At 48.8% G+C, this 15,958-nt stretch overlaps 1 pseudogene; it reads left to right on the forward strand.

Annotated features, from left to right (window-relative positions):
* LOC118363919 (neuroligin-3-like) overlaps positions 1–15,958 on the forward strand; it is a 516,872-nt pseudogene that overhangs the window by 105,209 nt on the left and 395,705 nt on the right.

The raw sequence follows: 15,958 nt of genomic DNA on the forward strand, positions 1-15,958 counted from the left end.
GGGAGAGGAGAGAGGTAGAGCATTCAACAGAGTGAGGAGGGGAGAGGAGAGAGGTAGAGCATTCAACAGAGTGAGGAGGGGAGAGGAGAGAGGTAGAGCATTCAACAGAGTGAGGAGGGGGAGGAGAGAGGTAGAGCATTCAACAGAGTGAGGAGGGGAGAGGAGAGAGGTAGAGCATTCAACAGAGTGAGGAGGGGGGAGGAGAGAGGTAGAGCATTCAACAGAGTGAGGAGGGGAGAGGAGAGAGGTAGAGCATTCAACAGAGTGAGGAGGGGGGAGGAGAGAGGTAGAGCATTCAACAGAGTGAGGAGGGGAGAGGAGAGAGGTAGAGCATTCAACAGAGTGAGGAGGGGGGAGGAGAGAGGTAGAGCATTCAACAGAGTGAGGAGGGGGGAGGAGAGAGGTAGGGTGTTCAACAGGGAAAGGAGGGGGGAGGAGAGAGGTAGGGTGTTCAACAGAGTGAGGAGGGGGAGGAGAGAGGTAGAGCATTCAACAGAGTGAGGAGGGGGAGGAGAGAGGTAGAGCATTCAACAGAGTGAGGAGGGGAGAGGAGAGAGGTAGAGCATTCAACAGAGTGAGGAGGGGAGAGGAGAGAGGTAGAGCATTCAACAGAGTGAGGAGGGGAGAGGAGAGAGGTAGAGCATTCAACAGAGTGAGGAGGGGGGAGGAGAGAGGTAGGGTGTTCAACAGGGAAAGGAGGGGGGAGGAGAGAGGTAGGGTGTTCAACAGAGTGAGGAGGGGAGAGGAGAGAGGTAGAGCATTCAACAGAGTGAGGAGGGGGGAGGAGAGAGGTAGAGCATTCAACAGAGTGAGGAGGGGAGAGAGGTAGAGCATTCAACAGAGTGAGGAGGGGGAGGAGAGAGGTAGAGCATTCAACAGAGTGAGGAGGGGAGAGGAGAGAGGTAGAGCATTCAACAGAGTGAGGAGGGGGGAGGAGAGAGGTAGAGCATTCAACAGAGTGAGGAGGGGAGAGGAGAGAGGTAGAGCATTCAACAGGGAAAGGAGGGGGGAGGAGAGAGGTAGAGCATTCAACAGAGTGAGGAGGGGGGAGGAGAGAGGTAGAGCATTCAACAGAGTGAGGAGGGGGGAGGAGAGAGGTAGAGCATTCAACAGAGTGAGGAGGGGAGAGGAGAGAGGTAGAGCATTCAACAGAGTGAGGAGGGGGGAGGAGAGAGGTAGGGTGTTCAACAGGGAAAGGAGGGGAGAGGAGAGAGGTAGAGCATTCAACAGAGTGAGGAGGGGGAGGAGAGAGGTAGAGCATTCAACAGAGTGAGGAGGGGAGAGGAGAGAGGTAGAGCATTCAACAGAGTGAGGAGGGGGAGGAGAGAGGTAGAGCATTCAACAGAGTGAGGAGGGGGGAGGAGAGAGGTAGGGTGTTCAACAGGGAAAGGAGGGGAGAGGAGAGAGGTAGAGCATTCAACAGAGTGAGGAGGGGGGAGGAGAGAGGTAGAGCATTCAACAGAGTGAGGAGGGGAGGAGAGAGGTAGAGCATTCAACAGAGTGAGGAGGGGGAGGAGAGAGGTAGAGCATTCAACAGAGTGAGGAGGGGGAGGAGAGAGGTAGAGCATTCAACAGAGTGAGGAGGGGAGAGGAGAGAGGTAGAGCATTCAACAGAGTGAGGAGGGGGGAGGAGAGAGGTAGAGCATTCAACAGAGTGAGGAGGGGGAGGAGAGAGGTAGAGCATTCAACAGAGTGAGGAGGGGGGAGGAGAGAGGTAGAGCATTCAACAGAGTGAGGAGGGGGAGGAGAGAGGTAGAGCATTCAACAGAGTGAGGAGGGGGAGGAGAGAGGTAGAGCATTCAACAGAGTGAGGAGGGGAGAGGAGAGAGGTAGAGCATTCAACAGAGTGAGGAGGGGGAGGAGAGAGGTAGAGCATTCAACAGAGTGAGGAGGGGGGAGGAGAGAGGTAGAGCATTCAACAGAGTGAGGAGGGGGGAGGAGAGAGGTAGAGCATTCAACAGAGTGAGGAGGGGGGAGGAGAGAGGTAGGGTGTTCAACAGGGAAAGGAGGGGAGAGGAGAGAGGTAGAGCATTCAACAGAGTGAGGAGGGGGGAGGAGAGAGGTAGAGCATTCAACAGAGTGAGGAGGGGGGAGGAGAGAGGTAGGGTGTTCAACAGGGAAAGGAGGGGAGAGGAGAGAGGTAGAGCATTCAACAGAGTGAGGAGGGGAGAGGAGAGAGGTAGAGCATTCAACAGAGTGAGGAGGGGGGAGGAGAGAGGTAGAGCATTCAACAGAGTGAGGAGGGGGAGGAGAGAGGTAGAGCATTCAACAGAGTGAGGAGGGGGAGGAGAGAGGTAGAGCATTCAACAGAGTGAGGAGGGGAGAGGAGAGAGGTAGAGCATTCAACAGAGTGAGGAGGGGGGAGGAGAGAGGTAGAGCATTCAACAGAGTGAGGAGGGGAGAGGAGAGAGGTAGAGCATTCAACAGAGTGAGGAGGGGGGAGGAGAGAGGTAGAGCATTCAACAGAGTGAGGAGGGGGAGGAGAGAGGTAGAGCATTCAACAGAGTGAGGAGGGGAGAGGAGAGAGGTAGAGCATTCAACAGAGTGAGGAGGGGGAGGAGAGAGGTAGAGCATTCAACAGAGTGAGGAGGGGGGAGGAGAGAGGTAGAGCATTCAACAGAGTGAGGAGGGGAGAGGAGAGAGGTAGAGCATTCAACAGAGTGAGGAGGGGAGAGGAGAGAGGTAGAGCATTCAACAGAGTGAGGAGGGGGGAGGAGAGAGGTAGAGCATTCAACAGAGTGAGGAGGGGAGAGGAGAGAGGTAGAGCATTCAACAGAGTGAGGAGGGGGAGGAGAGAGGTAGAGCATTCAACAGAGTGAGGAGGGGGGAGGAGAGAGGTAGAGCATTCAACAGAGTGAGGAGGGGAGAGGAGAGAGGTAGAGCATTCAACAGAGTGAGGAGGGGAGAGGAGAGAGGTAGAGCATTCAACAGAGTGAGGAGGGGAGAGGAGAGAGGTAGAGCATTCAACAGAGTGAGGAGGGGAGAGGAGAGAGGTAGAGCATTCAACAGAGTGAGGAGGGGGAGGAGAGAGGTAGAGCATTCAACAGAGTGAGGAGGGGGGAGGAGAGAGGTAGAGCATTCAACAGAGTGAGGAGGGGGGAGGAGAGAGGTAGGGTGTTCAACAGGGAAAGGAGGGGAGAGGAGAGAGGTAGAGCATTCAACAGAGTGAGGAGGGGAGAGGAGAGAGGTAGAGCATTCAACAGAGTGAGGAGGGGGGAGGAGAGAGGTAGAGCATTCAACAGAGTGAGGAGGGGGAGGAGAGAGGTAGAGCATTCAACAGAGTGAGGAGGGGGAGGAGAGAGGTAGAGCATTCACCAGAGTGAGGAGGGGAGAGGAGAGAGGTAGAGCATTCAACAGAGTGAGGAGGGGGGAGGAGAGAGGTAGAGCATTCAACAGAGTGAGGAGGGGAGAGGAGAGAGGTAGAGCATTCAACAGAGTGAGGAGGGGGAGGAGAGAGGTAGAGCATTCAACAGAGTGAGGAGGGGGAGGAGAGAGGTAGAGCATTCAACAGAGTGAGGAGGGAGAGGAGAGAGGTAGAGCATTCAACAGAGTGAGGAGGGGAGGAGAGAGGTAGAGCATTCAACAGAGTGAGGAGGGGGAGGAGAGAGGTAGAGCATTCAACAGAGTGAGGAGGGGAGAGGAGAGAGGTAGAGCATTCAACAGAGTGAGGAGGGGGAGGAGAGAGGTAGGGTGTTCAACAGGGAAAGGATGGGGGGAGAGAGGTAGAGCATTCAACAGAGTGAGGAGGGAGAGGAGAGAGGTAGAGCATTCAACAGAGTGAGGAGGGGAGAGGAGAGAGGTAGAGCATTCAACAGAGTGAGGAGGGGAGAGGAGAGAGGTAGAGCATTCAACAGAGTGAGGAGGGGAGAGGAGAGAGTTGGAGCATTCAACAGAGTGAGGAGGGGGGAGGAGAGAGGTAGAGCATTCAACAGAGTGAGGAGGGGGGAGGAGAGAGGTAGGGTGTTCAACAGGGAAAGGAGGGGGGAGGAGAGAGGTAGGGTGTTCAACAGAGTGAGGAGGGGGGAGGAGAGAGGTAGAGCATTCAACAGAGTGAGGAGGGGGGAGGAGAGAGGTAGAGCATTCAACAGAGTGAGGAGGGGAGAGGAGAGAGGTAGAGCATTCAACAGAGTGAGGAGGGGAGAGGAGAGAGGTAGAGCATTCAACAGAGTGAGGAGGGGAGAGGAGAGAGGTAGAGCATTCAACAGAGTGAGGAGGGGGGAGGAGAGAGGTAGGGTGTTCAACAGGGAAAGGATGGGGGAGGAGAGAGGTAGGGTGTTCAACAGAGTGAGGAGGGGAGAGGAGAGAGGTAGAGCATTCAACAGAGTGAGGAGGGGGGAGGAGAGAGGTAGAGCATTCAACAGAGTGAGGAGGGGAGAGGAGAGAGGTAGAGCATTCAACAGAGTGAGGAGGGGGGAGGAGAGAGGTAGAGCATTCAACAGAGTGAGGAGGGGAGAGGAGAGAGGTAGAGCATTCAACAGAGTGAGGAGGGGGGAGGAGAGAGGTAGAGCATTCAACAGAGTGAGGAGGGAGAGGAGAGAGGTAGAGCATTCAACAGGGAAAGGAGGGGGAGGAGAGAGGTAGAGCATTCAACAGAGTGAGGAGGGGGAGGAGAGAGGTAGAGCATTCAACAGAGTGAGGAGGGGAGGAGAGAGGTAGAGCATTCAACAGAGTGAGGAGGGGAGAGGAGAGAGGTAGAGCATTCAACAGAGTGAGGAGGGGGAGGAGAGAGGTAGGGTGTTCAACAGGGAAAGGAGGGGAGAGGAGAGAGGTAGAGCATTCAACAGAGTGAGGGGGAGGAGAGAGGTAGAGCATTCAACAGAGTGAGGAGGGGAGAGGAGAGAGGTAGAGCATTCAACAGAGTGAGGAGGGGGAGGAGAGAGGTAGAGCATTCAACAGAGTGAGGAGGGGGAGGAGAGAGGTAGGGTGTTCAACAGGGAAAGGAGGGAGAGGAGAGAGGTAGAGCATTCAACAGAGTGAGGAGGGGGAGGAGAGAGGTAGAGCATTCAACAGAGTGAGGAGGGGGAGGAGAGAGGTAGAGCATTCAACAGAGTGAGGAGGGGGAGGAGAGAGGTAGAGCATTCAACAGAGTGAGGAGGGGGAGGAGAGAGGTAGAGCATTCAACAGAGTGAGGAGGGGAGAGGAGAGAGGTAGAGCATTCAACAGAGTGAGGAGGGGGAGGAGAGAGGTAGAGCATTCAACAGAGTGAGGAGGGGGAGGAGAGAGGTAGAGCATTCAACAGAGTGAGGAGGGGGAGGAGAGAGGTAGAGCATTCAACAGAGTGAGGAGGGGGAGGAGAGAGGTAGAGCATTCAACAGAGTGAGGAGGGGGAGGAGAGAGGTAGAGCATTCAACAGAGTGAGGAGGGGAGAGGAGAGAGGTAGAGCATTCAACAGAGTGAGGAGGGGGAGGAGAGAGGTAGAGCATTCAACAGAGTGAGGAGGGGGAGGAGAGAGGTAGAGCATTCAACAGAGTGAGGAGGGGGAGGAGAGAGGTAGGGTGTTCAACAGGGAAAGGAGGGGAGAGGAGAGAGGTAGAGCATTCAACAGAGTGAGGAGGGGGGAGGAGAGAGGTAGAGCATTCAACAGAGTGAGGAGGGGGGAGGAGAGAGGTAGGGTGTTCAACAGGGAAAGGAGGGGAGAGGAGAGAGGTAGAGCATTCAACAGAGTGAGGAGGGGAGAGGAGAGAGGTAGAGCATTCAACAGAGTGAGGAGGGGGGAGGAGAGAGGTAGAGCATTCAACAGAGTGAGGAGGGGAGAGGAGAGAGGTAGAGCATTCAACAGAGTGAGGAGGGGGAGGAGAGAGGTAGAGCATTCAACAGAGTGAGGAGGGGGGAGGAGAGAGGTAGAGCATTCAACAGAGTGAGGAGGGGGGAGGAGAGAGGTAGGGTGTTCAACAGGGAAAGGAGGGGAGAGGAGAGAGGTAGAGCATTCAACAGAGTGAGGAGGGGGAGGAGAGAGGTAGAGCATTCAACAGAGTGAGGAGGGGGAGGAGAGAGGTAGGGTGTTCAACAGGGAAAGGAGGGGGGAGGAGAGAGGTAGAGCATTCAACAGAGTGAGGAGGGGGGAGGAGAGAGGTAGAGCATTCAACAGAGTGAGGAGGGGGAGGAGAGAGGTAGAGCATTCAACAGAGTGAGGAGGGGGAGGAGAGAGGTAGAGCATTCAACAGAGTGAGGAGGGGGAGGAGAGAGGTAGAGCATTCAACAGAGTGAGGAGGGGAGAGGAGAGAGGTAGAGCATTCAACAGAGTGAGGAGGGGGAGGAGAGAGGTAGAGCATTCAACAGAGTGAGGAGGGGAGAGGAGAGAGGTAGAGCATTCAACAGAGTGAGGAGGGGGGAGGAGAGAGGTAGAGCATTCAACAGAGTGAGGAGGGGGAGGAGAGAGGTAGAGCATTCAACAGAGTGAGGAGGGGAGAGGAGAGAGGTAGAGCATTCAACAGAGTGAGGAGGGGAGGAGAGAGGTAGAGCATTCAACAGAGTGAGGAGGGGGAGGAGAGAGGTAGAGCATTCAACAGAGTGAGGAGGGGAGAGGAGAGAGGTAGAGCATTCAACAGAGTGAGGAGGGGAGAGGAGAGAGGTAGAGCATCCAACAGAGTGAGGAGGGGGGAGGAGAGAGGTAGAGCATTCAACAGAGTGAGGAGGGGAGAGGAGAGAGGTAGAGCATTCAACAGAGTGAGGAGGGGAGGAGAGAGGTAGAGCATTCAACAGAGTGAGGAGGGGGAGGAGAGAGGTAGAGCATTCAACAGAGTGAGGAGGGGAGAGGAGAGAGGTAGAGCATTCAACAGAGTGAGGAGGGGAGAGGAGAGAGGTAGAGCATTCAACAGAGTGAGGAGGGGAGAGGAGAGAGGTAGAGCATTCAACAGAGTGAGGAGGGGAGAGGAGAGAGGTAGAGCATTCAACAGAGTGAGGAGGGGAGAGGAGAGAGGTAGAGCATTCAACAGAGTGAGGAGGGGGGAGGAGAGAGGTAGAGCATTCAACAGAGTGAGGAGGGGGAGGAGAGAGGTAGAGCATTCAACAGAGTGAGGAGGGAGAGGATAGAGGTAGAGCATTCAACAGAGTGAGGAGGGGGGAGGAGAGAGGTAGAGCATTCAACAGAGTGAGGAGGGGGGAGGAGAGAGGTAGGGTGTTCAACAGAGTGAGGAGGGGGGAAGAGAGAGGTAGGGTGTTCAACAGAGTGAGGAGGGGGGAGGAGAGAGGTAGGGTGTTCAACAGAGTGAGGAGGGGAGAAATATACTGTTCCAATTGGCTTTTCACTGATCCTGTGTCATTTGTGTGTGTGTGTGTGTGTGTGTGTGTGTGTGTGTGTGTGTGTGTGTGTGTGTGTGTGTGTGTGTGTGTGTGTGTGTGTGTGTGTGTGTGTGTGTGTGTGTGTGTGTGTGTGTGTGTGTGTGTGTGTGTGTGTGTGTGTGTGTGTGTGTGTGTGTGAATCATGCCTGTGTGTATGGGTCTTCAGAGTGATAACAGCACCTTAAGGAATGTCCTGATTACTTTTCCCTGAGTGGTTAGTGGGCCTGACGCCTGCTGGTACATTATGAATCATTTACACTCATTTTGGAATGCAATATCCTCTAAACTCCTTACTCTACTTCTCTCTACTGTTATTGGACAGTGCTCCTGCCTGTCCTATTTAGCCAGCTGCTAGCCACTGAGGCTGAGCTGGGCCAGGGGGGCTAGGAGGAGGGGGTTGAGGTGCATGGGGTTAAGGTGGGGGTTGAGGAGGGGTCAGAAGAGGGGGGAGTAGGAGGAGGGTGGAGTTGAAGAGGGGGTTTGAGGAGTAGGGGGGTTGAGGAGTGGGTTTGAGGAGTGGGTTGAGGAGGGGAGTCTAGGAGCAGGGGTAGTTGAGGATGGGAGGTTGAGGAGTAGGAGGGGGTTGAGGAAGAGGGTTTAAGGGGGAGGTTGAGGAGGTAGAGGGGGTCGAGGATGCGGGGGTTGAGGGGGGTTTTGCTCCCTTTCTTGCCCTCTCCCCCCTCTCAATTCAATTCAATTCAAGGGCTTTATTGGCATGGGAAACATGTGTTAACATTGCCAAAGCAAGTGAGGTAGACAACATACAAAGTGAATATATAAAGTGAAAAACAACAAAAATTAACAGTAAACATTACACATACAGAAGTTTCAAAACAGTAAAGACATTACAAATGTCATATTATATGTATATAGAGTGTTTTAACAATGTACAAATGGTTAAAGGACACAAGATAAAAATAAATAAGCATAAATATGGGTTGTATTTACAATGGTGTTTGTTCTTCACTGGTTGCCCTTTTCTCGTGGCAACAGGTCACAAATCTTGCTGCTGTGATGGCACACTGTGGAATTTCACCCAGTAGATATGGGAGTTTTTCAAAATTGGATTTGTTTTCGAATTCTTTGTGGATCTGTGTAATCTGAGGGAAATATGTCTCTCTAATATGGTCATACATTGGGCAGGAGGTTACGAAGTGCAGCTCAGTTTCCACCTCATTTTGTGGGCAGTGAGCACATAGCCTGTCTTCTCTTGAGAGCCATGTCTGCCTACGGCGGCCTTTCTCAATAGCAAGGCTATGCTCACTGAGCCTGTACATTTTCAAAGCTTTCCTTAATTTTGGGTCAGTCACAGTGGTCAGGTATTCTGCCGCTGTGTACTCTCTGTGTAGGGCCAAATAGCATTCTAGTTTGCTCTGTTTTTTTGTTAATTCTTTCCAATGTGTTAAGTAATTATCTTTTTGTTTTCTCATGATTTGGTTGGGTCTAATTGTGCTGTTGTCCTGGGGCTCTGTAGGGTGTGTTTGTGTTTGTGAACAGAGTCCCAGGACCAGCTTGCTTAGGGGACTCTTCTCCATGTTCATCTCTCTGTAGGTGATGGCTTTGTTATGGAAGGTTTGTGAATCGCTTCCTTTTAGGTGGTTGTAGAATTTAACGACTCTTTTCTGGATTTTGATAATTAGTGGGTATCGGCCTAATTCTACTCTGCATGCATTATTTGGTGTTTTACGTTGTACACGGAGGATATTTTTGCAGAATTCTGCGTGCAGAGTCTCAATTTGGTGTTTGTCCCATTTTGTGAAGTCTTGGTTGGTGAGCAGACCCCAGACCTCACAACCATAAAGGGCAATGGGCTCGATGACTGATTCAAGTATTTTTAGCCAAATCCTAATTGGTATGTTGAAATGTATGTTTCTTTTGATGGCATAGAATGCCCTTCTTGCCTTGTCTCTCAGATCGTTTACAGCTTTGTGGAAGTTACCTGTGGCGCTGATGTTTAGGCCAAGGTATGTATAGTTTTTTGTGTGCTCTAGGGCAACAGTGTCTAGATGGAATTTGTATTTGTGGTCCTGGTGACTGGACCTTTTTTGGAACACCATTATTTTGGTCTTACTGAGATTTACTGTCAGGGCCCAGGTCTGACAGAATCTGTGCATAAGATCTAGGTGCTGCTGTAGGCCCTCCTTGGTTGGTGACAGAAGCACCAGATCATCAGCAAACAGCAGACATTTCACTTTGGATTCTAGCAGGGGGAGGCCGGGTGCTGCAGACTTTTCTAAGTGCCCGCGCCAATTCGTTGATATATATGTTGAAGAGGGTGGGGCTTAAGCTGCATCCCTGTCTAACCCCACGACCCTGTGTGAAGAAATATGTGTGTTTTTTGCCAATTTTAACCGCACACTTGTTGTTTGTGTACATGGATTTTATAATGTCGTATTTTTTTACCCCCAACACCACTTTCCATCAGTTTGTATAGCAGACCCTCATGCCAGATTGAGTCGAAGGCTTTTTTGAAATCAACAAAGCATGAGAAGACTTTGCCTTTGTTTTGGTTTGTTTGGTTGTCAATTAGGGTGTGCAGGGTGAATACATGGTCTGTTGTACGGTAATTTGGTAAAAAGCCAATTTGACATTTGCTCAGTATATTGTTTTCATTGAGGAAATGTACGAGTCTGCTCTTAATAATAATGCAGAGGATTTTCCCAAGGTTACTGTTGACACATATTCCACGGTAGTTATTGGGGTCAAATTTGTCTCCACTTTTGTGGATTGGGGTGATCAGTTCTTGGTTCCAAATATTGGGGAAGATGCCAGAGCTAAGTATGATGTTAAAGAGTTTTAGTATAGCCAATTGGAATTTGTTGTCTGTATATTTGATCATTTCTTTGAGGATACCATCAACACCACAGGCCTTTTTGGGTTGGAGGGTTTTTATTTTGTCCTGTAACTCATTCAATGTAATTGGAGAATCCAGTGGGTTCTGGTAGTCTTTAATAGTTGATTCTAAGATCTGTATTTGATCATGTATATGTTTTTGCTCTTTATTCTTTGTTACAGAGCCAAAAAGATTGGAGAAGTGGTTTACCCAAACATCTCCAATTTGGATAGATAATTCTTTGTATTGTTGTTTGTTTAGTGTTTTCCAATTTTCCCAGAAGTGGTTAGAGTCTATGGATTCTTCAATTGCATTGAGCTGATTTCTGACATGCTGTTCCTTCTTTTTCCGTAGTGTATTTCTGTATTGTTTTAGTGATTCACCATAGTGAATCACCTCTCTCTCCCTCTCTCTCTCTCTCTCTCTCTCTCTCTCTCTCTCTCTCCCTCCCTCTCTCTCTCTCCCCCCCTCTCTCTCTCTCTCTCTCTCTCTCTCTCTCTCTCTCTCTCTCTCTCTCTCTCTCCCTCCCTCCCTCTCTCTCTCTCTCCCCCCTCTCTCTCTCTCTCTCTCTCTCTCTCTCTCTCTCTCTCTCTCTCTCTCTCTCTCTCTCTCCCCCCTCTCTCTCTCTCTCTCTCTCTCTCTCTCTCTCTCTCTCTCTCTCTCTCTCGCTCTCTCTCTCTCTCTCGCTTTCTCTCTTATCTTCGACTAAGACAGGGGAGGTGTAACTGAGAAAGCATTTTATCAGGTCTTTATCTATAGAGAAGGGGGAGGTAGAGAAATGGTAAACATGACATTTTGATGTTTTTAATGTTATTGGAACTCATTAAAAACTGTTGATTGTGTAGGTTTGTGATTTATAGTGATTTATCTTTTTCTAAACAGTTATATAGTGTTCCTTTGGTATGTATTTTGCGTGAGATGGGGACATGAGTGAATAAAATAAATTAATGTAAACTGTTTGTCTGTATCTCTGGAGATTGTCATAAATGTTCCTATCCTCTTTTTTCTTCCCTCTCTTCAGCAGGTATAGGATGGAAGGATCTGACGAGAGGAGGAGAGGACAGTGAATGAAGACCGTAAAGAAAGGAAATAGCACAACTTTTTATTTTTGTACTGTTCTGTTTTATCTGCTCAGCTCCTTTATCCAGACTGATAAGTAGATCTATGGGTGCTGGACTGTTGGGCTGAGAGACGGGATTACTGGGCGAAGGGAAAACAGGGGAAGACAGGGAGAGGAAAAGAAAGGCTGTGTGAGCCGGGTAGGAGACCCAACGTTTATGTTGGTGACCTGCAGTCATTGCTGAGACTCACTCAGACGGACCATGTGGTTTTTGCCAAGGAGAAACCGTCTCCTCTCCTCTCAGCATCAGGACCATGGGGACTGGCATGGTGCCCACATACCCAGCTCCATCTCCAGCCTCAGCATCACCGCGTCCTTCTGGATCTTAACTTTTTCCTGGTGCTTGGTGGCTGTCCGAGGCCAGGCCTACCACCCCACTGTGAACACGCAGTATGGGAAACTCCGGGGGGTGAGAGTGCCCCTACCCAGTGAGATACTGGGACCAGTGGACCAGTATTTGGGGGTCCCGTATGCAGCCTCCCCAGTGGGAGAGAAACGCTTCCTGCCCCCCGAGCCGCCCTCCTCTTGGTCGGGGATAAAGAACGCCACTCACTTTGCTCCCGTTTGCCCCCAGAATATTCACAACGCCGTGCCAGAGATTATGATGCCCATATGGTTCTCCTTCAGCCTGGATATAGTGGCCTCTTACATACAGGATCAAAACGAGGACTGTTTGTATCTAAACATCTACGTTCCTACGGAGGATGGTGAGTGGGTCGGGTATACGAGAACAAAACCAAACTATTTTTATGTCTTTTCTAGCTCTTATTCTATCTCTCTCTGAGACTGTGTGTCGCTACTGTAGTGTGTGTGGAGCATGCCGTGTTGTCCTCCCTGTGCATGCTGTGTCTGTGTCCTCCACCACCACCACCATCTCCAGCATCCTCATTCTGACTTGATCTTCCATGGCAGACATCTATTTTCATCAACTCTCCCTTTCCATGCCACTGTTTGAGGTTCCTCTTTGTGTTGATTAAAAAATAACACCCCAAAAAGACAAAATATTACATAAAATGCCTGAAAAAACAATCAGATGTTGAAACAGATTGGGCCTAGTACTGTACCTTGGTGCACTCCCTTCCCTTACTGTCGTGAGTGTTCTGGGGATAATATGATTAGCTATGAGCCATTAGACAATGATCTTCTGTAGGGTTGGTTGGTGAAATATTCTGGTACACTCGAGGCCTGTGGCATCAGACTAGACCATGTAAGACCCCTTACTTTCCTATTCTTATCTAGCATTTGTCTTTGCAGTCTTTGCAAACTTCAAGTTACAGGTGCAACAGACAAAATAATACAATATTTTAACTTGAAGACCTACATTTCAATCCATTGAGATCCACACAGCAAAGCTTGAAATTGTAAATGGTCTCAGTGTCATAATGATACAAAATATTGCATACAATTGAATCTTAATACGAACGGCAAATACTGTTGGCAATGTCCTAGAACGGAAAGTCCCGTCTAACTCTGAAGCACCTGTGTGGTGGTAAGGGGTCTTATATAGAAGTGCATGTGAATATGGGCTTCTTGTGTTCCAACGTGCAGCAAATTCATTCCACCATTTTGGAATATTTCTGCAGAAACAACCCCAGTTACTCTCTGGACAGTCCCTCTGTCGTTGTTGTTGATGAGGGAGGGATGGGGAGATGGGGAGGGTTTGGGGGGGGAGTTGTTGCATGTCACCTTCCAGGTCTTTCCAGCTTTCTGTTATTTTGTAGTTTTTTTATTTATTTTACAGTCAAAAGAATATCCAAGGAATGTGCCAGGAAACCCAACAAGAAAATGTGTAGAAAAGGAGGTATGTAAAAGACAGACAACATGGTGGGAGTGAAGGAGAACGAGACAGGAGAGAGAATGCCTCCTCTCTAAAGCCAGATATCAGCACCGATCAACCCTCAAATCAAACTGTTGACTGGGAGGAGCAGGGGACCTACAGTTCATTAACCTGAACGTGTGTGTGTGTGTGTGTGTGTGTGTGTGTGTGTGTGTGTGTGTGTGTGTGTGTGTGTGTGTGTGTGTGTGTGTGTGTGTGTGTGTGTGTGTGTGTGTGTGTGTGTGTGTGTGTGTGTGTGTGTGTGTGTGTGTGTGATAAAGAGATAAATGGAGAGTAAGATGAAGGCCATGATGATTGAATGCTTTTTTATTATTTTTCATCAGTAATGTTGCTTTTTATATGAAAGCACTGTATTTTATTTGACACACAGCTTAACAACATAATTGATCATCAAAACCAATTCAAACATGACAATGTGGATAACAGATAACAGTCCACAGTCCATTTGTAATTGCAGCCTTCCAGGCTAAATGACGACAAACAGATCAATTCTTCTGAATGGAAATAACCAGGCTGATTCAATCCGAATCATCGGCCATTTTAAAGTCATGTAACACAAATCAGAGTTAAAGGGACAATCTGGAATTGGTGCATCCCTTTTTTCCCAACCTAAAACAAATGTATTGTTGTTTTTCATATTCCGGATTGCCCCTTTTTAAAGTTATGTAAAACTAAATCAGGGTTGGAATGAGAGGAACTTCAGCAGTTTAAAGACTTTGGCTAATTGGAATAATTTGTCAAAGGAGACAAGTAGAGAAAGCATTTGAGACCCAGGCTGTTGATTACATTTTCACATAACAGTCGAGGCATCCGTTCCAAATGGCACCTTGTTCCTTTTGTAGTGCACTACTGTTGACCAGGGCTCATAGGGTAGTGCACTACATTTAACCAGGACCTATAGGGTAGTGCACTACGTTAAACCAGGGCCCATATGGTGCCATTTGGGATGAGGACAAGGTCTGTCTGCAAGTCATAACTCACAACAAGCAAACATTCTCCTGTAGAGAGAAAGATGCATCATTGAGATACATTGGATGAGAGACATTACACCTCTTGGGATTCATACAAACGTTGTATTACAAAGTGTTGATGTTACTTTCATTACAGAAAATGGATGCAAATCGTGGTCAATATAGCTACTCTTTGCTTTGGTTTTCTGTAGATTAAGTCAATTCCAAGAGCAACGGTTAAAGCTCACACTTGTAATCACAGCGAAATTTGCCAAAAGCCAGTTAATTCACCTCCAAACATTGTAATTATCAGAAGCCTTAATATTAAAGCTGATATTAAATCTAACGTTCTGTTAGTTTTAAGCAGTCGGAAATCTCGGAGACGAGGCAGGAAGCTCAGCCATTAGCCTCACCTAGTGATTTTGCAGATAGACACACGCACACACACACACACACACACACACACACACACACACACACACACACACACACACACACACACACACACACACACACACACACACACACACACACACACACACACACACACACACACACACACACACACACACACTCCCGCTCACTTTAGTAAACCAATTTAGTTTGAGACAGACGGAGCCCCAACAGGCGTTTCTGAATTAGTCCCAGTAGTAGAATACACACAGAAATATCCCTTTAATATTCAACCTCCACTTGGAAACATTTTCAATTAACTTCCTCATGTTTTATAATGAGGAAATAGTTTATCATATGTTTGATATGTTGATTTTGTGACATATGATTGTGACTGTGTTTGCATCTTAAATGGCACCCAATTCCCTATATAGTGCACTACTTATTACTAGGGTCCTAGTATTACTAGGGTTCGATTTGGGATATGCTTGGTGTATTGCATAGCGTCTCAGCATCCTCTTCAACACTAGAGCTGTAATCTTCTAGCTCATTGAAATGGAAAGGGTTGCTGGGACAGTTTAAATTGTTTGTTAAGTTTTGTAATCTAATGCATGGATATACAGCATGTACTATTATTACTATTATTTTGTGCTATAGTATGTAAACTTGATGCAAACTTTGTTAAACTTAAGCAAATATGTTGATTAAATAATTCGCTTTAGTCATGATTCTGATGAAAGAGTGAGTGTAGGGGGCCTCCCGGGTGGCGCAGTGGTTAAGGCCGCTGTACTGCAGCGCCAGCTGTGCCATCAGAGCCTCTGGGTTCGTGCCCAGGCTCTGTCGTGTGGCCGCGACCGGGAGGTTCGTGGGGCGATGCACAATTGGCCTAGCGTCGCCCGGGTTTAGGGAGGGGTTGGCCAAGGTTGCCAGGTGCATGGTGTTTCTCTCCCGAGCCCGTACGGGAGTTGTAGCGATGAGACAAGATAGTAGCTCCTAAAAACAATTGGATACCACAAAATTGGGGATAGTCCACACAGTACATTCTAGAATGACATGATAGTAAATCAAATGTATTTATAAAGCCCTTCGTACATCAGCTTATATATCAAAGTGCTGTACAGAAACCCAGCCTAAAACCCCAAACAGCAAGCAATGCAGGTGTAGAAGCACGGTGGCTAGGAAAAACTCCCGAGAAAGGCCAAAACCTCGGAAGAAACCTAGAGAGGAACCAGGCTAAGAGGGGTGGCCTCTTCTGGCTGTGCTGGGTGGAGATTATAACAGAACATGGCCAAGATGTTCAAATGTTCATAAATTATAGTAATCACAGTGAACAGGTCAGGGTTCCATAGCCGCAGGCAGAACAGTTAAAACTGGAGCAGCAGCACGGCCAGGTGGACTGGGGACAACAAGGAGTCATCATGTCAGGCATTGTCCTAGGGCTCAGGTCCTCAGAGAGAGAGGGAATTAGAGAGAGCATACTTAAATTCACACAGGACACCGGAGAAATACTCCAGATATAACAGACTGACCCTAGCCCCCCGACA

The sequence above is a fragment of the Oncorhynchus keta genome, chromosome 30 (assembly GCF_023373465.1).
Source record: "Oncorhynchus keta strain PuntledgeMale-10-30-2019 chromosome 30, Oket_V2, whole genome shotgun sequence".
Lineage (NCBI taxonomy): Eukaryota > Metazoa > Chordata > Actinopteri > Salmoniformes > Salmonidae > Oncorhynchus > Oncorhynchus keta.